Below are 14281 nucleotides of genomic sequence, written 5' to 3' on the forward strand. Positions count from 1 at the left end.
GATACAAAAAAATCCTCTTTTTAAAGATACTTTGTTGTTTCTGTTCAGTAAGAAGCAAAATGGCTGAAGGACAGCAATAGAAAGGAGGTGATGGTGAATGGTACAGCTGAGAACAGGAGTGTGTGTGTGTGTGTGTGTGTGTGTGTGTGTGTGCACCACATGCCTGCAGTGCCTTCAGAGACCAGAAGAGGGTGCTGGAGTCATTGAAATTAGGGTTACAAGCATCTGTGAGCTGCTCTGTAGGCTGACTGAAGCCAGGACCTCTGGAAGAACAGTCGGTGCTTTTAACTGTTGAGTTGTCTCCCTAGCCTTAAAACAACATATTGTTAAAAAAAAAAAGGCAATGATTTCTCAATTTTATGACCTAAAAAAATGAGATAGTCTTTGAGAACTAAAAACATGCTGTTGGCAGAATTTAAACTGATGAAGATACCAAGAACATGACCATAACTGAACATCATATTAAAGACCAAACAGAAAAAAAGCATGAAATTATAGTGTGTGAATGTAATTACAAGGTCAAGTTCACCTCTCATCCTCTTAGGAAGGGAAGAGAATGTATCAGATCCTTATTGTGGATAATAGCTAGGTAAATATACCTAAATCAAATTCTTTTTTTAAAATAACACATTAAATTAAATGGAAATTAATTGCACTTCTGTTATTTTGTCATAATTGTCGAAGGATGCCCCCAGGTATTGGCCTAGATTCAAGTTCACCTGGCACAGAGCTGCTCTCTCCACAGACTGTGCCCATGGAGGTGCCTGCTCAGGATCATTGCTAGGATCTTCATTAGAGCGGCTGCCACAACACTTTAGAAAACAAACTACTACCATTCTAGGCTGAATAATTTATTATGGCACTATCATTAATCATTTATTGAATGGTGAAATGATTGATAATCTATTAATCCAAACATGATACTGTATGTCAAACCCTGGGGAGGAAACACGGGGCAGGAGCAAAAGCCACACACATTGGCAAACTACCAAAGGTGAGCCACAGGAAGCGTGCCACTCTGTCCTGTCAGCCCGCTCCCTGAGGTTCTGTGAGAGCCAGCGGGCCTCAGCCAGGGCTCTGACATGCTGACCCTCAGACTTGTAACACTGTAGCCTCTGGAAAGAAGCATGTTGTCTCTTACCATTTTTCCTTTGACTCAACTAGGCAGACTGTTGCTACTCCAAGTTGGGAGGACTTCTTCTTGCATCCCTTGGGAGTTCTGAAGCCCCTGACCACGTCCATTGTAGACTGCTGGGGTCTCCACAGCCGCTGTAGTCAGGGGACTTCTCCAAGCCCACGGTCAGTTCTTCCTCCAGGGTTCTGCTGTGTGGCCCCCGGTCTCCACTAGTCCAGGTTCCTTCGTCCTCCAGGACACTTGACCTTGTATTCGTCTTCCTGGTCCCCTTTCAATACACTAGAAATTCACTTTACACTTGGAACACACTCTTATTCTCCTCACAGTTGTGCCATGTTTTATTCATCATAGATGCCAAGTTCAAAGACCATGTCCAGGACACCTTCCTTAGGTGGTGTGCATTTGTCTCTGGCTGGGTTCCCGGGTCAGTGCACAGAGCCTCTTCCCTTACAGGTGCTGCCATGCATCACACTGCACCATTCATCAGCTCTCTGCTTCTGTCTTAGAATAAGGAGCATATCATTATTATGCTCTGTTTTCTTTCTACTTCAGTGTCTGCTGTTAACGCAGTCTCAATAAAACTTTAATGAGCAAATGAATGGGAGGATGTTTGCTTCCTCTTTTTCCTCGAGCATTTGAGCTTCATGGAGTCCCAGGAGCTTATGCCTTAGTTCTTCGTTAAATCGTGTTTTCTGAACTGTAGCATTCATTATCATGCTGAGAGGAATTCATGGAACACTTGCTTGGAAATCAAGGGCAGCCCTTAATTTAACCTCAGGACAATTACCATATATATGTGTATATATACGTATATAAATGCGCCCATATGGGAGAGATGCACATATATAATATGTATATGGATCTATACTTAGGAGAGACACACACAGATATACATATATATGTATACACATATATGTATGTATATATACATATTTGTATATTCCTTTTCTGGAAACTCTATACTATCATTTACATAGCATATTTAATATCTGATTATAGAAAATATCATGCCTATGTTTATGTTTATATAAAATATGATTACCTGACAGTAAATAGATTCAGGTAAAACTGTATATAATTTTACAAAACATCTTGAAGGTCATCAGACTTAGCCCTATCTCAGCTCCATCTAAGAAAAATGTTTAATTTTCAAGGTGGGTGGACGGCTGTGGTAAACCCTCCCCTTGCAAGTTTTTCACACGAAGATAATGGTGAGAAGCTTCAGTAACCTCTGAGTGCAATCTTAACATCTCCTTCTTGATGGTGCTCCTCAGAGTTTGATACTTAGCCACCTTCTGGTTACGGCACATATTAGGGCTCCTGTTATTTGAGAAGAAGGCTGTTAACAGCACTTGATGCTGTTAGCCACAGCTTCCAACAGGCAGGAAGCATGGTGGGCGGCCACGAAGGCTCTCAGCTGAACGCTGCGATCCGCTGTGCGTTCCATGCTGCTGCTGTGGCTGAGCTGAGCTTCCAGTGTGCTAGCCATGGTGTGCAGGGACCTTTTGGCTCCCCACAGAAGTGAGAGTGGCATTTCATCCAGCCATGTCTTCATAGCCTGTTCTAGTGAACCACCTGCTCTAGAGGGAACACAGGTCATGCAAGAGTTCTGCACCCTGAGACAAAGGCCTCTCCTGCACAAATGCAGATCAGCCATGCTCGGTGGACACAGTACGGAAGCAAAGAAGATTGACTAGGGTTCTAACAGGAGGGAAGGAGCCATTTTCCTCACCTGTACACAGCAATACAGACTCTTCTCTCATGTTTGTCCCGAGCTCTGTGATTTCTGTGTCTCCATGCAGAGAGATTGGGAGTGTTTGTTGCATTACAGTGAGAGAAAGCTCTATGCACTGAATTGTATTTGTTAGTCTATGTAAGCAATCAGATATTCTTCTAAAATGGCAGGGCAGAGACACATGGAAAACAGTATTGCCAGGCACCATGTCCTGTCAAGAGGAGGACACAGCAATGCAGCTGGTCAGACCACAGCTTGTCCTGAAGACCTCTTCAGAACTCCAAATTGTTAGGAGAGAAACAAATCAGAATCTGCACATAAGCATAAAAGGAAATGTGGCAACATGCAGCTGTCCCTGGCTCAGGACAGCCCAGGCTCTGCCCAATGCAGAACAACATAACATCTTCTGAAGAAGACGACGCCATCTCCACCTTTATGATGTAGATGCTGAACAACAATGTTCACTGCGTCTCTCAGACTGTAACTGGATTCATTCCAGTGGCTTGTACCACATAATTTTAAATTTAATGACTTAAAACTGTAGGAGTCAGTTGTCTTGTGGGTAGGGAGGTGGAGCAGAAGGTGGGTTTGTGGAGCTTCACTCTTTGAAGCCCTTTCCAGCTCCTCTGTGCTGCTCTTCCCCCCAGCACACTGCCTGTCCCCTGTCTTCAAGGCTTGTATCAAATCACCCATTCCAGGAACTCCTGTCTCTTTTTGACTAAGAACTTCTATGCTTATAGTAGATGCATTTGAATAATTCAACTTTTCTCCATTTGGAGGATACTCAACTAAGTCACATTTGTAAAGTAGACTTTTCCACATAAAGTAGCATTTTCACATGGGACAAATGCATTCGTTTAGAGGATCATTACCTAGGGAAACAATAAAATTAAATCATAATAGAAGGTCAAGCAAATATCCTGATTAATAATACATTAATGGAAGTCAGAATGTTAATGGCTAAATGTCATCCATGTTAGTGGTTGCTTAGGCTGGGTGCAGTGACACACGTCTATAATCCCAGCACTCAGGGAGGCAGAGGCAGGCAGATCTCTGTGAGTTCAAGGCCAGGAAGATCTAAAAAGCAAGTCTAGGACAGCCAGGCTACACAGAGAAACCCTGTCTCGTAAAACAGCAACAACAGTAATGGTTGCTTAGAAATACAGAAGACAAGAGTCAAAAGCACATCTGAACCAAGACAATAATAAAAACAAAACAAAACAGAAACAAGATTGGAATATAAGTGAAGAACAAAAATCAAAATGAGCTTAAAGTAACATCAAACACAAACTTATAGTGTAACTGAGGTATGTCAAAACCCTACTTAAAGAGAATCTCGGCTAATGACGTGCTACCCAGAATATTAATACAGGTATATTTGCTTCTATTCAGATTCATGAATTTCAGAACCAAAGGTTCCAAGACTCAATATTTAAAAGTATCAGGATAGGTGACTGGCGAGATGGCTTGGTATGTAGGAGCATTGGCCGCTTTTGAGGACCAATGTCCAGTTCCCAGCACCTAGATGGCAGCTCACAACCACCTGTATCTACATTTCCAGAAAGTCTGCCTCCCGCTTCTGGCCTCCAGAAGCACCAGGTATGCCTGGGCCAGTGTTAAAGGAAGTGAGTGCTAAGGAGAGATAAAAGGGAAGATACAGTGGGGGGGGGGCCTGAGTAGGGAGGAGGATGGAGAGTGGGTGAATGGGTTAAATAGGGCAAAACAACGATCACTAATGCAATTGGAAAAACTGTCTGGAAACCTACTGCTGCAGAAGCTTCCAAACATATACACATATGAGAGGAAACTAAGGAGAGTCGCCATATAACGAGGGAGACGATGTCCCCTTTGACATCTTACACCACTGAGCAAAATTTCAAGTTCCAGGAGTGTTGACTAGTTGGCCCCGCACCAAAGAAATCACAATATTGCTAACACTCTTGCTTACTCTCTGAGTCTAACGGTAAGGCTCTGTTGCTGCAGATGACGCCTCGTTACGGCATTGGAGTGGTCAAGCTGGGGCCTACCTGAGGGCTTCATCCCTGCTGCCTCCCGTTCATGGTCCTGGTAAGGCTCTGTTTCTGCAGATGACGCCTCGTTACGGCATTGAACATGGAGTGGTCAAGCTGGGGCCTACCTGAGGGCCTCATCCCTGCTGCCTCCCGTTCATGGTCCTGGAGGCTACTCTGGAACACACAGGATGATAAGGGTGACGATGAATTTCACTCAGAAACAAACCCTATGACCTACAAGAGGCCTGCCTGCAGTGCATGCTAGTGCAGTAATGTCATGGAGTAGCCAGCTAAGTTTTAGAAGTTTACTTAAGGCCCACCCACGAGATGAGCCCCCACCTGACGCTGCTAACATGGAGAACCCCGACTTCACTGGTTGTGGCCCAGGAAGGTACACACGGCTGTTACCCTGCTAAGGGAACACGGAAACACGACTCCTGATAACATGCCTGTGTGCCTCGCTCACCCACACAGGACAAGCTTCTCATGACAGTAGGTATGAGCCAACACAGTCACTCACAAGTGGACGATCTGCGGTGAGAGACTCCGGAGCACTCAGCTCTAAACGGAGTGTCTTAATATCTTCCTCTCAAGACTCAGGGATCTGTGCAGAAAAAGAAAAGAACGAAGAGCATAAGAGTGAGAGGTGGTACATGATGCAGGCGGAACAAGGGTTTTCAAAATACCACAGAACTGATGCTTATGTGAACTTGCAGAGTCTGTACTGGCATTCATATGTCTGTACATGACCATCACATGTTCAAGCCAGATAAATGTCTCAGCACAGGAAGAAAACAATGGACACCAGGTCTCACTCCTCACCGAGAAGCTGTCTACGAATGATACCTGTTGGCAAAGAGAAACTCAGTTTTCTCCAGTGAAGCATCACTGAGTATATCAGCTACGCTACAGTGGGATTGTTGGTGGACTCTGATTTGTTTTATTTTGTTTTGGCATTTTGTCTTACTGATTTTTTTGCCTGATGGTTTTGATTTTTATTTTGTAGTTTTTCTTTTTTGTATTTGTTTCTTGCTTTTATTTATTTATTTATTTGTTTGTTTGTTTGTTTGTTTGTGTCTTATATCTGTTTTTAGAGAAAGAGAGAGATTGAGAGATCAGAATAATCTGGGAAGACTTGGGGGAGAGAAAACATGATCAAAATATAGTGTATGAAACAATTTTTAATAAATAAACTTGCTATTATGAAAAAAGCAAGATCAGTTAAGTTGACATAGAAGGAACAGCGCTAGAGAAGAAGGACCCTGTAAGTGGACAGAGCCACGGAGCCACACATTGTCCCTGGGCAGCGCGCCTCTAGCTTCTAAACTAATACTGGCATCCTGATGAGTTTCTTGCTGCTTTCTCATTCTTCCTTCCGTTACTTCACCAATTTTCAACCTTAAAAAATAATAACCTCTTCAAAAAAACTACATGTACTCAAAGGCCTCTCTCTGAGTCAGCTTCTAGAAAAAGCTAGGCCTAGTAGGGAGTGCCCCAAAAATTAGTTCATTAAGTATGTACAAAAAATAAGACTTTCAAGTTTCAGAATAGCCCGTTAAAATGCTTTTTGCTAAAGGCAGTGTTTACTTTTCACAAACAGCTATTCACATCTGTTATCTACAGCCAGAGAACTGGCAGTCCCACAGAATATTCTGCCCATGTAGTGGTGTGCATGTAAAACGATTTTGAATGAATTCACGCATTGGCCATTTTATTCATTTTCTTCCATTTTGAAAATGACTAATTTGTTTCACTGAAACCCAAGCGGCTGTGCAGAGCGTAGAATATTACTGCTGGGGTGCTTGTACTGGCTGGGGCTTGGTTGGTCACTCAGAACTGCAGCGAAACTCCGAGAAAGGACTTCAGCTGTAGACTTCCAGTGGCTAACCTTCTACACACTGATCCTGGAACAAGAAAATCTGTCAAGCAGAAAGCGCCCTTAAAAGCTGAGACAGGAGACTCATGCTTGGTGGGCAAAGTGAGAGTGAAAAGATACCATCCTCAAAGAAATAAAAAAAAGTATCTTTCAAAGCCTGGGTGATACTGCGGGTGACAGGTCCCATAGCCTAAGGGCACTTCCCTGGGCCCCTGAAGCCTTGCTCCTGCTCTTGCTGGTAAAAGGTGGTTTTATCCCCAGGCAAAGCTTCCTGGATTCAGCAAAACCCGTTTGTGCATCATATGGCATGTCACGAAGTTGAGTGGTCTTCCTGCCCAGCTGATAATGAGGTCCCCTCACTGTTACTACCTGAGCCCCAAAATGCACATTAAAGCACACTGTCAATTAACATTTGAATCAAAATGTGACCTGCATAGTTTCACGGAAACACTCCCACAGAGCCCAGAGGTCTAGTAAGGTATTTCAGCACTCTATTACAGAGAAGGCATAATGTTCATTTAAGAGCAGGCCATCCACCAGGACCTACAGAAACACAGGAACTCTGAATGTTACTGTCAGTTGTGTGATCTCACTTGATCCACTGTCTTTGAAGCTGGGTACCCAGCACCCAGAACAGGGAGAAATTTAGAAAATCTTGGCTCAAATCTCCTGACTTTTGTAGATACTCCAGGCAAACTGAACTGTTGGCCTCTAACCACCCCTGTTTCTCCTCATGCAAAGGAGGTATTCCATTGTCTAAATCAAAGGCCACAGCCAGTTACTCTGTTCCTTTCCTACCTGGATCTTACTCTGGGGTGAGACCTCACAAAATACAGGGCTAAGATGGGGTTTCTATGGCCGTGAAAAATACATTAAGCATGAAAAGTAGAAATATAACGAAACACTCTCCTTCCTGGAGGCGTGTGGTTTCTTCCTCTGTGTCTGCACATTCAAGAGGAGGAGTTGGCCTGACGCACATGAGGAGAAAGGAATGGGTCAGAACTCACAATTCTTGACTTCTGTTTTTAATTCAATTCATGTGCACCTTTGTTACTTTTCTCTTCCTAAGACAAGGCACCATGACCAAGGCAGCTTATAAATGAAAGCACTTAATTTGCGGTTGTTGTTGAACATTGTCTATTATTTTTCTACTACGTATCATGTATAATTAATACAGCAGTTAATTTTTTAACCCACTATTATATCAATAAAAGACACAGACACCTGCTGGATTTTAATGTGCCCATACACTGGAACTGTGCAGAGACTAACTCTCTCTTATCTCCCAGCCCCACATCCTATGCCGTGCCATAATTGTTCCTAAATGGACTCCTTCTGAGCCTCAATTCCCACAAATACCTGCACATGCCTTTCATCAGGACTGCTTCTCTCCATCACCAACCCTCAGAGCAGGCGACTCCTTTCCATGTTATCTTCTTTACACTGACCCATGGCAACTCCATTTTCTTCTCCTCTCCCCTTCTTTTCTCCTGTCTCCTCTCTCACCTGTGATCCTCTATCCTCCAAGACCATGAACCTTCGCTTTGCCTATGTCACTTCTGCCCAACCCAGGTGTAGGCATTTATTTAGCCAACCAGGGATAATTTGGAAGAAAGGTTACAAACTTCATTTTGGCTACATAAACCTTCTAGATAATGAGGACTTTGACAGACTGACCCAAAGACATACCCCTGTCTCATTAATTCCAGGATTCTGGAGAATTCTCAGTAGAGGAATACAGAATGACAGAGAAACACTTAAAGAAATGCTCAATGTCTTTAGCCATTAGAGAGATGCAAATCAAAATGAACCTGAGATTTCACCTGATACCCATCAGAATGGCTAAGATAAAAAAACTCAAGTGACAACACATGCTGGAGAGGTTGTGGAGAAATGGGAACCCTCCTTCATTGTTGGTGGGAATATAAACTTGTACAACCACTTTGGAAATCAACCTGGCACTTTCTCAGATGATTAGAAATAGTGCTTCCTCAAGACCTAGCTATACCACTCCCAAGCATATATCCAAAAGATGATCAAGTACACAACAAGGACATTTGCTCAACCATGTTTGTAGCAGCTTTATTCATAGCCAGAACCTGGAAACAACCCAGATGTCCCTCAGTTGAGGAATGGATACAGAAACTGTGGTACTTTTACACATGGAATACTACTCAGCAATTACAAACAAGGAAATCATGAAATTTGCAGGCAAATAGTGGGACCTTTAAAAAAGATCATCCTGAGTGAGATATCCCAAAAGCAGAAAGACACACATGGTATATACTCACTTATATAGACCTATAAAATAGGATAAACATGCTGAAATCTATACACCTAAAGAAGATAAACAAGAAAGAGGCCCTGGGGTGAGATGATCAATCCTCACTTATAAAGACAAATGGGATGGACATTGGATGTAGGAGAAAACATGCAACAGGACAGGACCCTACCACAGATGGCTTCTGAAAGACTCTACCTAGCAGTATATCAAAGTAAATACCAAGACTCATAACCAAAGCTTCGGCAGGGAATCATAAGAAAGAAGGGGGAGTTAGTATGACCTGGAGAGGACAGAAGCTCCACAAGGACCAAATATATCTGAGCACAGGGTTCTTATATGAGACTGTTTCTCCAACCAAGGAGCATGTATGGTTATAACCTAGAACCTCTGCTCGGATGTAGTCCTTGGTAGCTCAGTATCCAAGTGGGTTCCCTAGTAAGGGGAACAGGGACTATTTCTGACATGAACTCAATGGCTGGCTCTTTGACATCCCCCCCCCAGGGAGGAGCAGTCCTGCTAGGCCACAGAGGAGGACTTTTCAGCCAGTCCTGAAGATACCTGATAAACCAGGGTCAGATGAAGGGGAGGAGGACCTCTGCTATCAGTGAACTTGGAAAGGGGTAGGGAGGAGATGTGGGAAGGAGGGTGGGATTGGGAGGGAATGAGGGAGTGGGATACAGCTGGGATACAAAGTTTTTTTTTCTTTTTTTTTGACATTTTTTTTAAATTTTATTATTATTTTTTTATCAGTTACATTTTATTAACTCTGTATCCCAGCCGTGTCCTGATACCTCATTCCCTCCCGGTCCCTCCCTCTCTCCCTCATCTCCACCGTGCCCCTTTCCAAGTCCACTGATAGGGGGGGCCTCCTCCCCATTCATCTGATCCTGTTTTATCAGGTATCTTCAGGACTGGCTGCAAAGTCCTCCTCTGTGGCCTAACAGGACTGCTCCTCCCTTCGGGGGTGGGGAGACCAAAGAGCCAGTCATCGAGTTCCTGTTAGAAATAGTCCTTGTTCCCCTCACTTTGGGAAACCAATTGGTTATTGAGATACCACGGGCTACATCTGAGTGGAGGTTCTAGGTTATATCCATACATGGTCCTTGGTTGAATGTCAGTTTCAGAAAAGACCCTGTGCCCAGATATATTTGGTCCTTGTGGAGCTCCTATCCTTTCCCCATCAGACTAACTCCCCCTCTTTCTTATGATTCCCTGTACTCTGCCAAAGGTTTGGTCATGAGTCTTTGCTTTGAAAACACTGCTAGTTAGAGTCTTTCAGATGCGCTCAGTAGACTCCTGTCATACGTTCAATGCACATCCCGTCTGTCTTTCTAAACGAGGATTGATCATCTTACCCCATGTCCGCTCAATTGATTATCTTTTTTAGGTGTGTAGATTTCATTATGTTTATCATATCTTATAGGTCTATATAAGTGAGTATATCCCATGTTTGTCTTTCTCCTTCTGGGATATTTCACTCAGAATGATCTTTTCTAGATCCCACCATTTGCCTGCAAATTTCATGATTTCCTCCTTTTTGATTGCTGAGTAGTATTCCATTGTGTAAAAATACCACAATTTCTGTACCCATTCCTCCGTTGATGGACATCTGGGTTGTTTCCAGGTTCTGGCTATTACAAATAAAGCTGCTATAAACATGGTTGAGCAAGTATCCCTTTTGTGTACTTGAACAAACTTTGGGTATATACCTAGCAGTGGTATAACTGGGTCTTGAGGAAGCACTATTCCTAATTGTCTTAGAAAGCGCCAGATAGCTTTCCAGAGTGGTTGTACCAGTTTACATTCCCACCAGCAGTGGAGGAGGGTTCCCCTTTCTCCACAACCTCTCCAGCATGTGTTATCGCTTGAGTTTTTCATCTTGGCCATTCTGATGGGTGTAAAGTGAAATCTCAGGGTCGTTTTGATTTGCATTTCCCTGATGGCTAATGAGGATGAGCATTTCTTTAAGTGTTTTTCTGCCATTCGATATTCTTCTGTCGAGAATTCTCTGTTTAGCTCTGTTCCCCATTTTTTAAGTGGATTACTTGGTTTGCTGCTTTTCAGCTTCTTTAGTTCTTTGTACATACTGGATATTAGTCCTCTGTCAGATAAAGGGTTAGTGAAGATTCTTTCCGAATCTGTAGGCAGTCCTTTTGTTTTGATGACAGTATCCTTTGCTTTACAGAAACTGGGATACAAAGTTAATAAACTGTAACTAATAAAAAAATAAATAAAGACTGGGGGAAGGGCATAAGAGAAGAGGGAGGAGAGGTGGGATTGGGAGGGGATGGAAGAGGGGGTAGAGCTGGGATACAAAGTGAATAAACTGTAATTAATAAAAATAAAAAAAGAATTTTAAAAAATGAATATAATGTGTTTTCATTGAATCCTTTCCTGCTCCCTCTCTCAGATTCCCTTCCCACCCCACCTCCATGTGCTGGAATATTGACTGGTTCAGTCTTGTGGTGATATTGTGTAGGTAGCCACAGCCACCTGCACTAGCCGTGTTGGGTCCAGAAGTTGGCATTTCCTGGTACACTGTCTGCCTGCTCTCATATCTTTCCCCCACCTCTTCCTCAAAGTTCCCTGAGCCTTGGCAGTGGTGAGGTGGACAGAGGGGCTCTCTCTGTGGCTAAGGATGCAGAAGTATCTATATTTGGTACTTTGACCATCATGGATGTCTGCATTAACCCCTCCTCACTGCATAAAAAGGAGCGGAGTAACCCTAACCAAGGAAGTCAAAGACTTGTATGGAAAAAACTTCAAATCTCTGAAGAAAGAATTAGAAGAAGATATGAGAAGATGGAAAGATCGCCCATGCTCATGGCTTGGTAGGATTAACATAGTAAAAATGGCCATCTTACCAAAAGCAATCTACAGATTCAATGCAATGCCCATCAAATTACCAACACAATTCTTTATAGACCTGGAAAGAAAAATTCTCAACTTCATATGGAATAACAAGAAACCCAGAATTGCTAAAACAATCCTCTACAATAAAAGATCTTCCGGAGGTATCTCCATCCCTGATCTTAAGTTGTACTATAGAGCAACAGTTTTAAAAACTGCATGGTACTGGCATAGAAACAGAATGGTGGATCAATGGAACCGAACAGAGGACCCAGAAATAAACCCACACACTTATGGACACCTGATCTTTGACAAAGACGCCAAAACCATACAATGGAAAAAAGATAGCATCTTCAACAAATGGTGCTGGTCTAACTGGATGTCTACATGTAGAAAAATGAAAATAGATCCATACTTGTCACCCTGCACAAAACTGAAGTCCAAGTGGATCAAAGACCTCAACATAAAACCAGACACATTAAATTGGCTTGAAAAAAAAGTGGGAAATACCCTAGAACTCATTGGTACAGGGGAAAACTTCCTGAACAGAACACCAACAGCACAGGCTCTAAGAGCAACAACCAATAAATGGGACCTCATGAAACTGAAAAGCTTCTGTAAAGCAAAGGACACCGTCATCAAAACAAAGCGACCACCTACAGATTGGGAAAGAATCTTCACCAACCCTTTATCTGACAGAGGACTCATATCCAGTATATATAAAGAGCTAAAGAAGCTGAAAAGCAGCAAACCAAGTAATCCACTTAAAAAATGGGGAACAGAGCTAAACAGAGAATTCTCTGTAGAAGAATACCGAATGGCAGAGAAGCACTTAAAGAAATGCTCAACCTCACTAGCCATTAGGGAAATGCAAATCAAAACAACCCTGAGATTTCACCTTACACCCATCAGAATGGCCAAGATAAAAAACTCAAGTGACAACACATGCTGGAGAGGTTGTGGAGAAAGGGGAACCCTTCTCCACTGCTGGTGGGAATGTAAACTTGTACAACCACTCTGGAAATCAATCTGGCGCTTTCTCAGACAACTAGGAATAGTGCTTCCTCAAGATCCAGCCATACCACTACTGGGCATATATCCAAAAGAGGCTCAAGTACACAAAAAGGACATTTGCTCAACCATGTTTGTAGCAGCTTTATTCATAATAGCCAGAAGCTGGAAACAACCCAGATGCCCCTCAACTGAAGAATGGATGCAGAAATTGTGGTACATCTACACAATGGAATATTACTCAGCAATGAAAAATAAGGAAATCATGAAATTCGCAGGTAAATGGTGGGATCTGGAAAGGATCTTCCTGAGTGAGTTGTCCCAGAAGCAAAAAGACACACATGGTATATACTCACTCATATAGACATACAACATAGGACAAACCCACTAAAACCTGTGCATCTAAAGAAACTAAGCAAGAGAGAGGACCCTAACTAAAATGTCCAATCCCCATCCGGAAAGGCAAAGAGGATGGACATCAGAAGAAGAAGAAAACAGGAAACAACCTAGGAACCTACCACAGAGGGCCTCTGAAAGCCTCTGCCCTTCAGACTATCAAAGCAGATGCTGAGCCGGATGGGCAACTGTTGGGCAGGTGAACAGAATTTTAGGTAAGAACTGGGAAATAGTAAGAGCTGGAGAGGACAGGGTCTCCACAAGGAGAGCAACAGAACAAGAAAATTTGAACACAGGGAACTTCCCAGAGACTCATACTCCAACCAAGGACTATTCATGGAGATAACCCAGAACCCCTGCACAGATGTAGCCCAGGGCAGTTCAGAGTCCAATTGGGTTACATAGTAATGTGAAGAGGGACTGCCTCTGACATAATCTGATTGGCCTGCTCTTTGATCACCTCCCTCTGGCGGGGAGCAGCCTTACCAGGCCATAGTAGAGGACAATGCAGCCACTTTTGATGTGAACTGACAGACTAAGATCAGAAAGGAGAGGAGAACCTCCCCTATTAGTGGACTTGGGGAGTGGCATGCAAGCAGAGGGAGGAGGGAGGGTGGGATTGGGAGGGGAGGAGGGAGGGACTTATGGGGGGATGCAGAATGAATAAAGTGTAATTGATGAAAAATTTAAAAAAAAAGGGAAAAAATAATTTAAGAACCTTAAATGACTTTCAAAATTGGAGAAAAACATGGAGTTAGTCAATTGGCATGGAGCACGTCTCGCCCCTGGGGGCAATGGTCTCCTGAACCTACTCAGATCTCGGACACCACCACTGCTAGTTCTAGAACTGATGCAGGATGTTCCAACGAGGGGTTAAGGCTTCTCATAATATTTCCTATAAGCCCACACCTGTTTGTTTATATCCCCCATTTTTATTCATTATTAGCCAGATAGAGCCAAGTAATTGTGGTAATGATATTTG

This window comes from Meriones unguiculatus, chromosome 16, assembly GCF_030254825.1.
Source record: "Meriones unguiculatus strain TT.TT164.6M chromosome 16, Bangor_MerUng_6.1, whole genome shotgun sequence".
NCBI lineage: Eukaryota > Metazoa > Chordata > Mammalia > Rodentia > Muridae > Meriones > Meriones unguiculatus.